This window comes from Lynx rufus, unplaced genomic scaffold (assembly GCF_022079265.1).
Source record: "Lynx rufus isolate CCGP_SWC_20201006 ecotype Redwood Valley unplaced genomic scaffold, mLynRuf1.p SCAF_3, whole genome shotgun sequence".
Classification (NCBI taxonomy): domain Eukaryota; kingdom Metazoa; phylum Chordata; class Mammalia; order Carnivora; family Felidae; genus Lynx; species Lynx rufus.
Window position 1 is genome coordinate 12354006 of NW_025814845.1, and position 15506 is coordinate 12369511.

The following is a 15506-nucleotide window of genomic DNA, read 5'->3' on the forward strand; positions in this document are numbered from 1 at the left end:
TATTATGCTAATTTTATAAATGAGAAAACTGAGACTTTAAGAGATTAAATAACTTACTTAAGGTCATACCATTTGTATCTGACTAGAATGGGATTTGAACCCAGGTTAGTAGGACTCCAAAATATGCCCTCTTTCCATTACACACAACTGCCTATAAACTAAGTATCAAGTTTACTAATTTCCAAGCACATTCCATTTTTATGAGAAATTTTGGCCTTTATGTTGCTTTTTCTGGGAGGAATATTCTCATCTCCTTCACTACCTGCTTGGTATTCTATTGAGAATAGTAAATCGAGCCCTTTGACTTTGGACATAATAACCCCGTGTTATTCCCATGATTCACTAATTTCAATAGGGTGTGGATCAGGTTTTCAAATTTTCCACATAAATCATTCTATCCTGGCACATATCTCCTGCCTAAACTGATTGGACAGCCTCTTTCTGGCAAGATTGTTATTACGACATTTTCCCTATGGCCTGTGGTTTCCAACTTATTTGACATGTTTTCTTTAATTTGATCAGAATGTCTTGGAATCTACACTGGCTCATTGTGACTGCCACTATTTCTTCCATGGACTGCTTTTCTTCTGCACTTTGAAACTTGCCACCTATTTAAGAGCTCTTAACCCAAGCTCAGGGTTACTTAGGTTTAGATCACCTACATGAACGTAATCTATTGCAATGACTATGACACATATACTCCCCTCACCAGACATCACTGGCTATATCTGAATTCACCAGGCTTGAATTTTTTCAATTCCTTGTTCCTTCAAAAAAATAACAGAGTAAGAAAATCACCTCTATGGCTAAATGCTGTGTTTTTTCCCCATTCAACATACATGTACTGAGCATCTACTGAGTGCTGGATACTGTGCTAGAATCAAAACCTACAAAGGCATGGTCCTTATACTCAAGAAATTGAGTTCTAGTGGAGGAGACAAGTAAATTCATACAGAACTATAATAAATATTATATGTCAAAAGCCTTCCCCAACATCATTCTCCATCAGGTTTCCTTGTACCTCTTTGCCCATTCCTTCTCAATCAGTTTCCTTTGCTGGCTCCTGCTCTTTTGTCTTTCCTGGAACTTTTGCTATAAACTTTTGGTGTATTTCCATCCAGCTTCTCTCTTCACCTTCACATGCTCTCTGAGTGCTCGTTTCCACCGTTGTCTCTTAACAGATGAATTCAAAATGACGTTTTCTTGGAGTCCATCATCCTTCCATAGATGATGTAGGGTCTCCAGCAATATGCTCTACAGAAGCATGCCCAGTTTTGTTGAGTGCTGCCATCCTTCCTGGTTTCATCCCTCTTAGTGATGATGTTATCATCTAACTTGGAGACCAACTCAGGAGCCATTTTTGATGTTTTCCTGTCTCTAGCTGCCAATATCCAGTTACCAGATCCGGCCAAATGTACTTCTTAAATCTTGACAATCCATCCTCATTTCCCTAGTTTAGGGTAGCCACCATCATGTCATGATCATATCCCTACAACAACCAAAACAAGTTTTTTTCCTCTAAATATTTTCCCTCTCTAGTCTATAATCTATATTATTCACAGCGTATATTTAAAACCTTAAATAGCTTCTCTGCTTCAAAACTTTCCAGTGTCTCCTCATCACTCTTAGCCTATCTCCAACCCCCTGAGCAGAGATTTGACTAGGTTTTGAATGATATGGCCCTACATTGCGTCTCCAGAGTTTCTTCAGCAGTCTCAATCTTTCTATCCTACAAAAATGTGGAACTGATTTTAATTCCCTTTGTATTTTTTTCCCTTCAAGGGAAAAGCCATATTCATGCTATTTTTTGTGCTGAGACATTCTCTCTAAGCCTCTCATTTTGCACCCTTTTCTATTAGACCATTCTTATTCTAAAGTTCCATTTGAATGCCTCTGATATCCTCCAGGAAACATTGCTTGGCGTCCCAATACTATTTAAATTGCCCCCCTCCACCAAAAGTGCTCTGATAGCACTCCATCCTTACAATCTACGCATAGCACTAAAAATAATGAATTACAATTGCCACTTCTCTCTTTTCCCCAACAGACTTTAAAATGATGTAAGACAGCAATTGTGTTCTTATTCACTCTTAAATTCTGGAAGATTGTTGTGAACATAGCAAACATTCTGATAATAGATGTTAAAGAAACAAATGGATGGACAGATGGATGGGTGGATGGATGGATGGATGGATGACAAGTGGACAGATAGTTGCATGGTGAATGTTCTTCCTGAGAGATAGAGTTAGCTGCTAAAGGGGAGGAAATATCAGAGGAACCAACTATTAAGCTATGCCTTGAAGAATGAGATTTCCAGAGTAAGAGAGGGACAGGGTTTACCATCAAGAAATTAGCAGGTAATCTGACAATGAATGAAGAATGAAGAATAAAATGTCTGTGCTACTAAAGTTTTTATTTTACTCTTTTAAGTGAAAGAAAAAGCTGTGTGAGCAGTCCATGGATGGTCATAAATATGCTACTAAGATTAGACTTTGTCTTTATATGGTAAAGATAACACAGGGAGACATCATAGTTATTTAATTTTAATAATATACATTGGACATTTACCATAAGCCAGCCCCTCTTCTAAGTACTGTAGATGTTAATTCATTTTAACCCTTCCGTAATCCCCAGTGACAGTATACAATAAGAAAGGCACTGGGGCTAGTCTGCCTCTTGATAGGCAATAAAGAGATGCATTGTCTATGGGGTATTTAAAACAATTATAGAACAGGTTATGATTTTCACCATGAGTTGAATATCATTGTAAAGTCAGTGATAAAATACTCTTTCCTAAAAATCATAATTTAAAGCCTATAATTGCTGATTACTGTTATTTTAACTGGCTTGTTATGGCATTTTATGTGATCACTTTAAATTTACTATAATTGTAAATTGAAAATAATCAGACAATGCAAAATGCACTTTTTTGCCTAGTAGGTGCAAGTTTTAGTTCACACATAAAATATTTTCCTTATTTGAATAACAGTCTTAGAACTAAAATTTCTTGATCCTGTTAGTTATTCAGCTGTTCACTAAAAATTATTTCTCTTTTATCAAAAATTGTTTCAATTTTGTCAGAAATATATATTTATAAAATATTATATAATTAAAATTACAAAGCCACTACTTTTTTGTATTGTGCTGTTTATTTCATTTTTTGGTATTTAATTCACTGGCACAACTATATAAAGTTCAATGAAAAAAATTATCACTGTGTTCCTTTTCTAGCCATTATTATTTCTTTTATATTATGGTTATTAATGAAAATAATTTTGTAATAATATTGCCACAAAATGATTCACTCTAGTTATCAAGTATGCTAAGTGTACCACAGACAAAGTCTATAAGTAAGATAGGTGAAAATATTGCCCCCACTTTCACAGATCCGAATATTGAGTAAAAACTAGCAGGTGACAGAGTCATAGCTGCATGCAAAGTAGATTATTCTGGATAAGGACAGACAGGAGGCAGGGAGACCAGTTGGAAGACAGTCTTAAAAGCCTGGTGGTCATGTGTAGAGAGGATCATGTCTTTGAAGGGTGTCAGCAGCTCTGCTTTGGAGAATTTTCCATGGACGATTCTTACTCATATTTATGCACAAGGTTTCTAGTGTACTGTTCCCTCCAGGATATGATTGATGAAAAAATCTCATCTCTGGGGAAAGAATTGCTTTTCAGTGATTACAGGGCCAAAGTTATAAAAGTGAGATATTGTAATTTCATAGTCAAGACACTAGTTTTCTAACTTCATTCCCATTCCTTATTTGATATAAATTTAATGAGGCAACTTTCAGAACATAATAGGATATGCAGGAAATATTAGTAGTCACTATGCTGACCTGTGTTGCACCATTAAGGAAAAAGGCTCCAAATCAAGTCAACGATAACAGATTTCATCCCCTCCCTCTGGACTGCTAGTGGCAGAACATGAAATAACCAGTTAGGGTTCTTTCCTTTCTAATAACATTATCATCCTGCATTCATGCCGTATTTGTCACCATTATTATCCAAACAGGTTCTTGTTGGGCAGCACCCCCAGCCCTTCCCTCTGCAGCTCTATAGGAGACAAGGCAAAGAAAAAAAATGGGACTCAACCACTTAAGATTCAGATCACTCAGTCAATTTAGAATCTCTGCTTTACTTCTGATTCTGTTGTGTTTTTATTTCTTATCCATAAAAGAATGCATTATGCTGCTGTTTTCTTTGGTGTTTCTATTATTATAAATATAGAAGGCAAAGTCAGCTAAGCTATTTTATATTTCACTCACAATGTATATGTTTTACTTGAAATGTTAAATAAATAATAGATTGACAGGCTCAGAGAGTAGGGGAGGAAATAATCTCTGGCACAGAAGATACCATCCAGACTGCTGAAGCCTAAGATTGGCTGAACGTTTACCCAGAGATCACTGCTCTTTGGCATGCCTTAGGCCTCTAGGTCCATTCAACATTAGAATTTCTGGTGAGAATGGAAAACGAAACACACATCAGGGTCCATGGCAGAGATGAGTAGTGTATACACTAAGACCACCAATTTATTTTCAATAAGCCAAAGTTTAGATTTTCATGTGCTGGTAATTATTCTGGGTGGTTGCTCTTCTACAATTAATTCCACACTACTTTAAGCACAAAGGTGTCATTTTGAGGAAAGGGTGATAGAAACAGCTCATCTCAGGGGATACATCAGGAGAAAACGAACATGAGTAACGGGAGAAAAAGCAATTTGATTCAGATTCCAGAGTTTGTATTTGGCGTGTCTGTGTCTGTCATCATTGGAAAACTACCTAAGGAAGTGTTATGAACAAGTTGATCATAAGGTAGAGATTTTAGTCTAGTTCTTCCTTAATTCTAGAAGTGAAAGTAAGGTAAGCATAAGGTTCTCTCCTTAGGGGAAGGTGAAAAAGTTGAAAAAAAAGCAACAGCTACATACTATCATGACGTTTTATTTTGTTTTTTTTTTTTAGCCAAAGATGGGAGCGATTTCTGAAGGTCACAGAGTTTGGCCTAGCCAGCAGAGCAAAACTTAACATTGAAAATCAGGTATTTAATAAAAAAATCTAATGAGGGCCTTAAGGAGTTTCCCTTATACATAATTAGTTGTTTCTCTCTCACTACTTTTAAGGTTTTCTTTAATCTTTGACTTTTTAGTTATTATGTATCTTGGACTATTACTCAGCCATAAAAAAAGAATGAGATTTTGCCATTTGTGACAACATGGTTGGACCTAAAGAGTAGTATGCTAAGTGAAATTAGTCAGACAGAAAATGACAAATACTATATGACTTCACTTACATGTAGAATATAAAAGACAAAACAAGCAAACAAGCAAACAAACAAAAAGCAGAGACAGAATCATAAATACAGAGAACAAACTGGTAGTTGCCAGAGGGGAGAAGATTGGGGGAAAGAGGAAAAATAGATAAAGGGAATTAATGCTACAAACTTCCAGTCATGAAATAAATAAGTCACAGAGAGGAAAAGTACAGCATAGGGAATATAGCCAATAATATTGTAACAACATTGAATGATGATAGATGGTGAATACACTTACTGTAGTGAGAATTTTGTAATGTATATAATTGTCAAATCTTTATGTTGTACACTTGAAATTAATATAACATATGTCAACTATACTTCAGTAAAAAAAGAAAAGAAAATTAGATATTTTAGGAAAGTGTGTTGGCAATGCAAACCTTCAAATAATAATGGAGCCACCCACAAGTTGAGCATTTTCAAGTTTGTGATATGTATCTAGCACACTGTTGACACTTAATCCCTGTAAATTTCAACTTAATGACTTTACCATCCCTGTGAGAGATATCCACAGAAGCCTTCTAATGCAGTGATTTTCCCTGAGTTGAAGAGAGAGTAGGGCAAGGTGAATTAGAATTCCCTGAAAGGTGTTTTCAAACTACACATCCCCAGTGTAATCCAATACTCTTGTCCTCAGGTACTTGAACTATGTGGATCACCAGAGGTCTGAATCAATACAGGAAAAGTGAGGGTCTAGAGAGAGATGGGATGATAATGACTAATGCAATGCTCCTAGCCAGCCATATATCCAGACATCCAACCCACAACTCCTGAGGCAGTCCTGTATGATGCTTGTGAAGATGAACCACGGAGCTAGATATCTTGGGTTCAAATCCTTGTTCTGCCTTATGCACACTGCATGATGTTTGGCATTTATTTAGCCTCTAAATAATTCAGTTATCTTGTCTTTTGCTGAAGATAATAATATAAGTTATTCAGCATAAATCTCTTGCAAAGATCATATGTGTGTATAAATGATAGATAGATGATAGATAGATACATAGATGATAGACAGATAGATAGATGATAGACATGGATTAGATATAGATAGAAAGATAGATGGATAGATATAGATTAGAGATAAAAACAATATCTGACACATAATCAGTGTTGCGTATGTATTAGGTATCATTAATAAGTTTAAATTCAGGGGAAGTGTTATAACTGGGAAATACATTTGAGAGGATACTAAGACATGATCTTAGCAGAGATAAAGAACAAAAGGAAGCCTGCTTATCACAGCCAGGACAAGTCTTTCCACCAGACTACATTTTGCAACATAGCAGTGTGAGGACAAAATAGCCCTTACAAGTTTTCTGTTGCTTTCCAGGGTGTTTTTAAAGACTTTGAGTTTCTTGTTCACATTAAAAAATTGGGAAATTTCACATCAATATCCACATCATGTGACACTTCACTTTTTCCTCCTTGACTAATCACTCTTCACCTGACTCCCACAACAACACACCCTCATTGCCTCTTTATCCCTTATTGGTTGTTGCTTTTCAGAGTCCTTTGCTGGGTCCCCCTCCTCCCCCAGACCCTTAAGAGTGGGCATGCCCAAGGCTTAGTCTCTGGACCTCTTCTCCTAACTACAATCATTCTTTACATTTTTTTAATGTTTATTAAACATTAAAAGACAGAAAGACGAAGTGCAAGTGGGGGAGAGGCAGAGAGAGAGAGACTGCGACACAGAATCTGAAGCAAGCTCCAGGATCTGAGCTGTCAGCTCTGATCCTGATGCAGGGCTGGAACTCACAGATGGTGAGATCATGACCTGAGCCAAAGTTGGATGCTTAACCGACTGAGCCATCCAGGCACCCCTCAATCATTCTTTTGTGGAGACCACCCAGTCCCATGGCTTCAAATATCATCCATGCCCTGAAGACTCCAAAATGTATGATGTATGTTCCTAGTTTGGTCCTTCCAACACCACCACCCTGATACTTCAGTCTGTGATCTAATTTCCTACTTGGCAACTCCCCTTAGAAGTTCTATTGGCCACTGTTCTAATCTAGGTCAAGTGGAAAGAGATCCTGTGAAAGGATTAGAGTGCAAGCAACTTGCCTTTCCCCCCTCTCCCGCCATCCCTGACAGTGATAGTGACAGAGTGAGGTAAGACCATGAAGTGAAGCATATTTTCACTGGCTACCTCAAAACAATAACTACAGAGAGACATAGAAAACTGTAGGGGGCTTTTTCGCTCCACATCAAGGGAGGGTTGCAAGAAAGAAATACACCATGGAGTAGTCCAAGGGAAAGAGATACCTGCTGGCTGCCTCCCATGGAGAGGTAACTCTAACTTTCGGCTCCTTGATCATCTCTCAGGTTGCTACCGTCCAAGTGGTTGAATATAACATGCTGCGTCATCTATGTCCAAAGGTGGAAATATGTTCCAAAACAGGCAGGAGACAGCCAAGAATAAGGAAGTAGGAAGAAGGTAGTTGAGGGCATTTCAGAAGGTGCACATTTGGCCTCCAATAGATCATCTTTAAATTAACCTGTCCCAAAAGATCTTCTCTCTTGAACTGCCCCTCCTTCCAATGCCTCCTCTGTCTCATTTACAGAGAGTTCCAAGTGTAAAACATTGGTGTCACATTTATTTCGTTTCCAGCACATCCCATATGTAATCTCACAGCAAATCCTCCTGATCTTTTTCCTTCAAAATATAGTTAAGACCTGGATGCCTCACCTAAGGCCCAAGTTCACCTTGAGTTGTGAATGGAGCTGCACTGCTGGCTTTCCTGAATCTCCAGCTTGTAGACAGCACATCATGGAACTTCTCAGCCTCCAGAATCAAGTAAGACAACCCTTCATAATAAATCTCTTTCTGTGAATCTGTATGTATTCTAATGATTCTGTTCTTTCTGGAGAACATGGTTAATATATAGATGTTCAAAAACTCGAGTGAATGATTTACTTTTGTTTTATTCTTTAAAAACATAAGAAATACCTTACACATATTAAAAAATGTGGAGAGCTGAATGATAGTCCAAAACACAAATATGATCTTATTTCCCATGTGCTTACATCCTTTAATGGCACTTCATTTCCAAAGCCTAAAAGCTAACTCCTTTGTCTAGCATATAAAATCTTATGTACTTTCCAGAGTCACCCTTCCCTACTGTCTTAGATGTTCCTTTGTTTTGGACTTAGCTTTCTTCAAAGTCCTCATGTAAGTTGACATTTTATTCTCTTTACTCTTCTTAAAATACTCTTCATTTTCCTTTATCAACTTGGGAAATTCCCACTTCAAGAAGCAATTCAAAATTTACCTCTTTCCATGAACTTTCTCTGGACTCCCCAGTGAGCAAAATTGGATGCTGTCACCTCCACGTTTCCAGAACTGCTTACATATTTCTGTTTCATAGCTTATAACTATTAGTTTAAAAGTCCTTTCCACCCTTCTCATGGAGTAGTCCTCATGACCCATGCCGACACAGGGTCATGGTTTGTTTCTACATTCCCAGAACATGTGCAAAATCAATCAAGTTATTTGAATCACCCAATGAATAAATGAAAACTAGCATTCCTGCATGTACCTAAACTCTTGGTCTAAAAAAAAAAGTATGATATTATAATATTAACTAAGTGATTTTTCTCTTCTATGCAAAATCCTTTTAAAATCCATTGTCAGGAAAATATCACGTCTTCTATGGGGCAACTTGAAATGCTTCAATCCTTTAAATGAGGAAAACTCCATAAATTGTTTTGGTTCTTGTGGTGCACTGGGATATTTATTCCCAATGATGAAAATGATGTTAATTTAAAATATATTTTCTTCCTTTTCATACTCCTGATTTCTTTTTTTCTGTTACTTGGTTTCATTCGCTCTGTTGTGTGCATATATATATATATATATATATGATGTCTTGTCTTCAGAAAGAGAAATAAGTAGTAAATAAAGTTCTAGGATTACCAAAGTTCTTTCAAATTCTGTCATTATATAAGGTAAAGAAATTAAAATATTTCTTAGGTCGGAGATAATATGAATAAATGAAAAATGAGAATCACAAAGAAAAATCTCCCTCCTTAGGAAGAATTTCTCCTAGGCATATGCATTACCTGGAGAATATATTCACATTTACTCTACTTTGAATATACTTATAACTTACTCTACCTTCCCTAACTTTATAGTTACTTGTTTTTATAAATTCACATATTATCCTTTTCCCCTAACCAAGCTTCCTTCTTCCCCCAAAAGCTTCACTAAGTGAGTAATGCAAAAAAACATTCAGATCACACAAAAAAACAAACCAACAGCGTATTACGTACAGGATATGTTTTGTATTTTTGTAGTCCTGTGACATTGGATGCATTATTTAATCCATTTTAGCCTCAGTTTCCTCTTACATATGTGAATAGGCTATTGACCCAAATTCACACAATTATTAAGGCAATCATACGGGACCTCTAAAGAACTATTATTCTTTTTAAAAAAAAAATTTTTAACGTTTATTTATTTTTGAGACAGAGAGAGACAGAGCATGAATGGGGGAGGGTCAGAGAGAGAGAGGGAGACACAGAATCTGAAACAGGCTCCAGGCTCTGAGCCGTCAGCACGGAGCCCGACGTGGGGCTTGAACTCACGGACCGCGAGATCGTGACCTGAGCCGAAGTCAGACGCTTAACCGACTGAGCCACCCAGGCGCCCCAAAGAACTATTATTCTTAAGTATAAGCTTAAATGTAAAACATATTATTGCTTAATTGCAATACTGTAACTAACTCTATCAGTTAATATCAATGGACATAACTATTTCTATCAACAGGATAGGCATTTCCTCTAAGACTTAGTCCATCTAATGGTCCCTGGGTCATTGTAAAAGTGATTTTCTGGTAATCTCCAGAATTTATATTCTAAGTCACAAACATATTAATTTACTTCTTGTCTTTACTTCCTTCCTTATCTCATCATGCTGGGAGTCTTCTTTGCTTCTTTGCCATTTCTACCTAGGTTAAGTAAATTTATGCATTAAATTATTTATTCACTTATTCACAAGCTTTATGAAGACAAGAATACTGGTATATTTTCTTCGTGGCTAGAAGAGTAGTTGGCATGTAATAGCACATGATAACTATTTGTTGAATAAATTGGATAAATGGAATATTCAGTGAGCACCTGTTATAAGCATTGAAGGTATAATGGTGAGACAGGTGGTGAAGAGCTCTCCTTTTCCAAAACTTTGACTCTCAGTTGAATTGGTAGGGGAAAGACATTTAACAATTAAATAAGCCAAAGCGATTAGTTCAGGTAGTGAAAACAGTGGGATGATAGAAAGTGACGGAAGATGACAAGGGCAAATCCAATTGGGTAGTCAGGAAAGGATGGCAAAGAAATGTGAGCTGACATCTTTATGTCAAGAAAGAAGGAGCCAGGGCAAGATGAGGGAGCATAGCATTTCTTGCTGAGGGAACCAAAGATGCACTCTTGATTGCTGGTTGACTTCTTGGTTCTTATTCTGACTGCCATTTCAGATCTAAGCTCTCCTCAGTAGGTAGAGCATCCATAGATGCTCAGAACAGTTCCCACGTTGGCATGACTGGGAAGTCTTTCCATCCACATATACTGACTTCTGAGCCATTTCCTCTGGAGGCAGTCCTGTTATGCCATGGATGACTATATGCTTATACTTGTGTATGGATGTGCAATTTTATGTACTCTAGAGAATGACAGCGAAGACACTTTCTATTGGTGTCTAGTGCAGCCTCGTCTTTGTTACCTGGGTGATGCTCTACGGTAGGGTCTCTTAACCTTGTGGCTATTGATATTTGGGGCATTTTAAGATGTTCAGAACCTTCCCCAGCCTCTACAACTAGATGCCAGTGGCACCTCCCACACATACGCTCAATGATGAATCAAACATGTCTACAGATAGCTAGCTATATGTACCCTAAGGGACAAAATTGCACCTCTCTGAAAACCAGTACTCTAAGAAAATAAAATTCAGAAGCATCCCTTCCTTTAAAAAAACTTGCTCAGTGATCTGGAAGAACAATATTTGTTTACCCTATTTTGTAGAGGTCATTTCTTATCTCTCCAGTCATCAGGTATTCTGTATAGATTTGGCCACTCAGTGTCTGAATTCCTCTCTGTGTGTCCAGGAGCTAATTTTTGCAAAAATTATATCCTATCTCTGGAATTCTGCTTCCTCATTTCTAAAATAAAAGGCAGGACTAGTTGATGTCCAGTTAATGAAATCAGTAAACATTTAATGATTTCTAGAAAACAAAATCCTACAGTCTTTATCAACCAGGCTCATGATTTTCATGATGTGACTTATAGGGATTTAAGGGACTTGGGACACTGGTATGTGTATGGAGTAAAATGTGTGCTTTGTCCTCTTTAACTACTGGGCTCAGTGTCTTTTCCCCAGTACTGTTCAGAAAGGCTTTAACTGTTTTTCCTTTGTTCTTTTTATAGTTGTTTCAACCATTTTGTGTTTTAAGTTCAAGAATCTAGTAATAGAAGGTTTAAGACATATCTTTCGTATGTTTTTCTACCAAATGATAAAAATAATTTACTGTGAAGGTAAATATCAAGCAGGTGTGTGTGCGTGTGTGTGTGTGTGTGTGTGTGTGTGTTTCCCTCTGTCCTTAATCCACTCAATTTTTAATATTTACTATTGAGTATTTAGATCCAGGGAACTGATGTGAGGGAAATACAGAAACATACTGGCCTGCTATTAAGGAGCTGATGATTTAATGTGTAATATACACATGAGCAATTCAATGTGATAGATGCTACAGATAAGAAAGTGCAGAGGGTTAAGGAAGCAGAAAGAAGATCCATGTAACCAAACTCACTGGAGGGATAGATTTAGTGAAGACATTCTACAACTTTTAGCACATTTATATATGTATTTAGACTCAAAGATGCTAACCATTCTCTACACAGATTCACACTCAAATTTTTCAGGACCATATGTGAACAGTTGTCAAATTAGAATTTGGGACAGACATGTGAGTATGCAGCTAAAACCTTTCACATGTTACGTTTGAGTGCACTTGTTCAAACATTCTTGCTGGGCATAGCATCTCCACGACATTTAGGTAAAAGTAAAAAGCAAACAACAACAACAAAAGCTTGGAAATCACCTGAGTGTTTATTCAGTGCAGTGATGCACATCAAGGAATTTGAAAGCATGAAGCTCAATAAGATGGTTTTTCAATTTGCCAGGGGGCAGCAAGAGCAGACACCAAGACCAGAACAAAGAGATCAGGGTGTCAGGAAATCTGTGAAACCCCTTTAAAGTGGAATTATATTTCCTAGCAACATATGTATTCAATAAAGTAAAGATATTTGATTGCAATTTGTCCAGCATCCATTTGAGAGTTAATAATTAGCCATCAGGAGAAATGACTCTTTTCAAAATTATAACATAATAGAATGTGTCATACTAAAACCTTTGAGGAGTGGATGAGTGGTTTCATTTTGTTTCAGGATAGCAGTTGGCTTCAATGTGTAACCTCACTAAGCATTATGGCAGAGAAGCTTTTGTGCAAAATGAGTGTAGCACCAGGTCAGCACCAGTCAATCACTGTTCAATAGGCTTCCTTCAGATAATACAATAGGCCTCAAAATAATCCAAGAAAAACAGTGTGAGGCCATTTCAGCTGAAGGATTATCCCATTGAGAGCTTAAATTTCACTTCTCTCTACACTCATTTTCACGTTTTAATTTACACTCAGTTCATAGATTTCCCCCAAATAATGATTTAGCTATTGGGTAATATTGCTCAAGATGCTTTCATTGCATATAATATCCCCTTTGTATTTAAGAAAGCCCATCTCCTCTCTCAAGCTAGTAGTGTTTGACCAGGTAGAATACAGCCCAATTGAACTAAAGACCTGGTAAGTCCAGTCAATCAATTCATTCCTTCATTCAGTCCGATAGCCAGTCAGCTGTATTTCTGCAGAACTATGGTGTATATTGTACCCAACCATCTTTTCTGATGTGATACAAATAGAAATGGAAGTTTACAATAATGGCTTGTATTGGTGAGGATGAAATTAAAGTGGCACTCTCAAACACTGACAGTGGAAATCATCATTATGATTCTTGATTCCCCTACATCTCCTCCAACCTTAGTGACTGGTCAAGCCAATTATGATAATTCAACTTCCCTTATAGAGGTTGGCGGGGAATAAGCATGTGGTCAATGACTTGTGAAGTCTGTAAAGGCTCCTGTGAAGGTTTCCTTGTTGGTATGAAGGAGTCAGTGAGCCTTACTCTGTCAAGATGAAATACTTGAAGCTGTTATGGACACCGCCACCTGCATGACTATGATACCAACACCGAGAAACTTAACAGATGGAAAGAAAATGGTTCCTTAATGATTTTGATCCTTCTTGTCAGGCAGTTTTAGAGACTGCCCTACCTTTGAGATTTCTAATTTTTTTTCTTATGTAAGCCACTTTGAAATGGTACTTTACTTGCAAATTGAAATGTCATAAATGAAATGGCGTAGTTTGGTATTCTTTCTGTGCAAAATAACTTGTCTATGTATGGAGAACCCTAACGTGCTTGTATATACTTCAGCATGCTTAGGTGTCATTCAGTGGATTTTTTTCTGACTAAATCGTCAAAAAAAAGCCTATCAAGTTTTAAATATAGAGGCTTGCCATTGTCTTTTACAAGAGTTAAATTTTGAAGCAACATAAATGGCCAAAAATGGAAAAATAGTCAAATGAAGCATATGATCCTACAGATATTCATCAAAAATTATGTATTCAGAGAATATTCAGTGCTGTAGGAGAATATTTCTGTTATCTTATCAAGTGAACATAAAAACAGTAAGAACACTGAATATGATATGATATGCTAATACTAAAATGAACTATCATCTAGTTTCTATAGAGTTCTGGCCACTTGCCAGGCACAGGGCTGTGACTTAAAGCGGATCATTGACCATAAATTTCCCAGCAAAACTAAACAGTAGGTGCTCTCATCATTTTAGCGTTATAGACAGGCAAACAGGTTTTGGAGATTATATAACTTGTCAAAGATCTTGCAGGCACTTAGTAGTGAACTGGACTTCGAACCCTGAGAATTATCTTTCAGTAATATATTTAGGATATATTGATATAAGATATTAATAGTTATTACTATATTAATATATTCTAACTATGTACTTAGGATAAATAGGGTCTAGCTCATGTCCAAATCTGAATTCACCTGTTGTGTGGCCAGCTTTCCTGGTCTTTGGATATGTCCCTGGGACTCTGAGATGTTCCTAAGGTCATATTTCTCTTCACTGTGGACCATCACCTTCCATCACCAATGCCAGATAATAGTAAGGCATCACTTCCTATCTCATTTAAATCTCTTACTTCCCACAGTTTCATTGATACAAGGCTGTTGTGAATAGAGGACTTCTAATAAAATGTTGGCATAAACTGGAAAATATAGAGACACCATAGAGACATACAATTATATTTTAAAATGAAACATTTCTCTTCTTCAGAGTCCCTGCCATGGGGAATTCCCCACTAGCTGCCTCTTTCCCTCTCACTGGGCATCCTGCCATGTTTCTAGGGTTCTTCTTCTCTCCACCTCCTGTCTCTCCAGCTGTCAGATTCCAACCAAATCTAAGTTGCTATTAGCTTTCTTTTTTCTTTTAATTTTTTAATGTTTATTTATTTCTGAGAGAGAGACAGAGACAGAGACAGAGATTGAGCACAAGAAGGGGAGGGGCAGAGAGAGAGGGAGACAGAATCTGAAACAGGCTCCAGGCTCTGAGCTGTCAGCACAGAGCCTGTCGCAGGGCTCGAACCCACAATCCATGCATTATGACCAGAGCCGAAATCGGGCGCTTAATCCACTGAGCCACCCAGGCTGCCCTAAATTGCTACCAGCTTTCTATGCAAAGCATCACAAGCTATGTCCTGGGTGCATTTTTGCATATCCCAAACTTCTTAAGGTACTGTTGTATTTCTTAAGAGGAAGAGGACATCATCTTCTGTTATCAGCATTTAGACTACCAGATCCTACAGAAGCTTGCAATCTTTACCATAAGATGATTCTACGTGATACATTTGGGGCAGAACTGTTAAAAAACAGACATCTTGTTTATTACTTGCACATTTTCTAAATTTCCAAAATAAAGGTTTATTTTTGAACTTAAAAACAAGCTTTATTTACTTTAATAACTAAAGCCGATTAATTTTATTATAATTTTTTTTCTTTTAATAA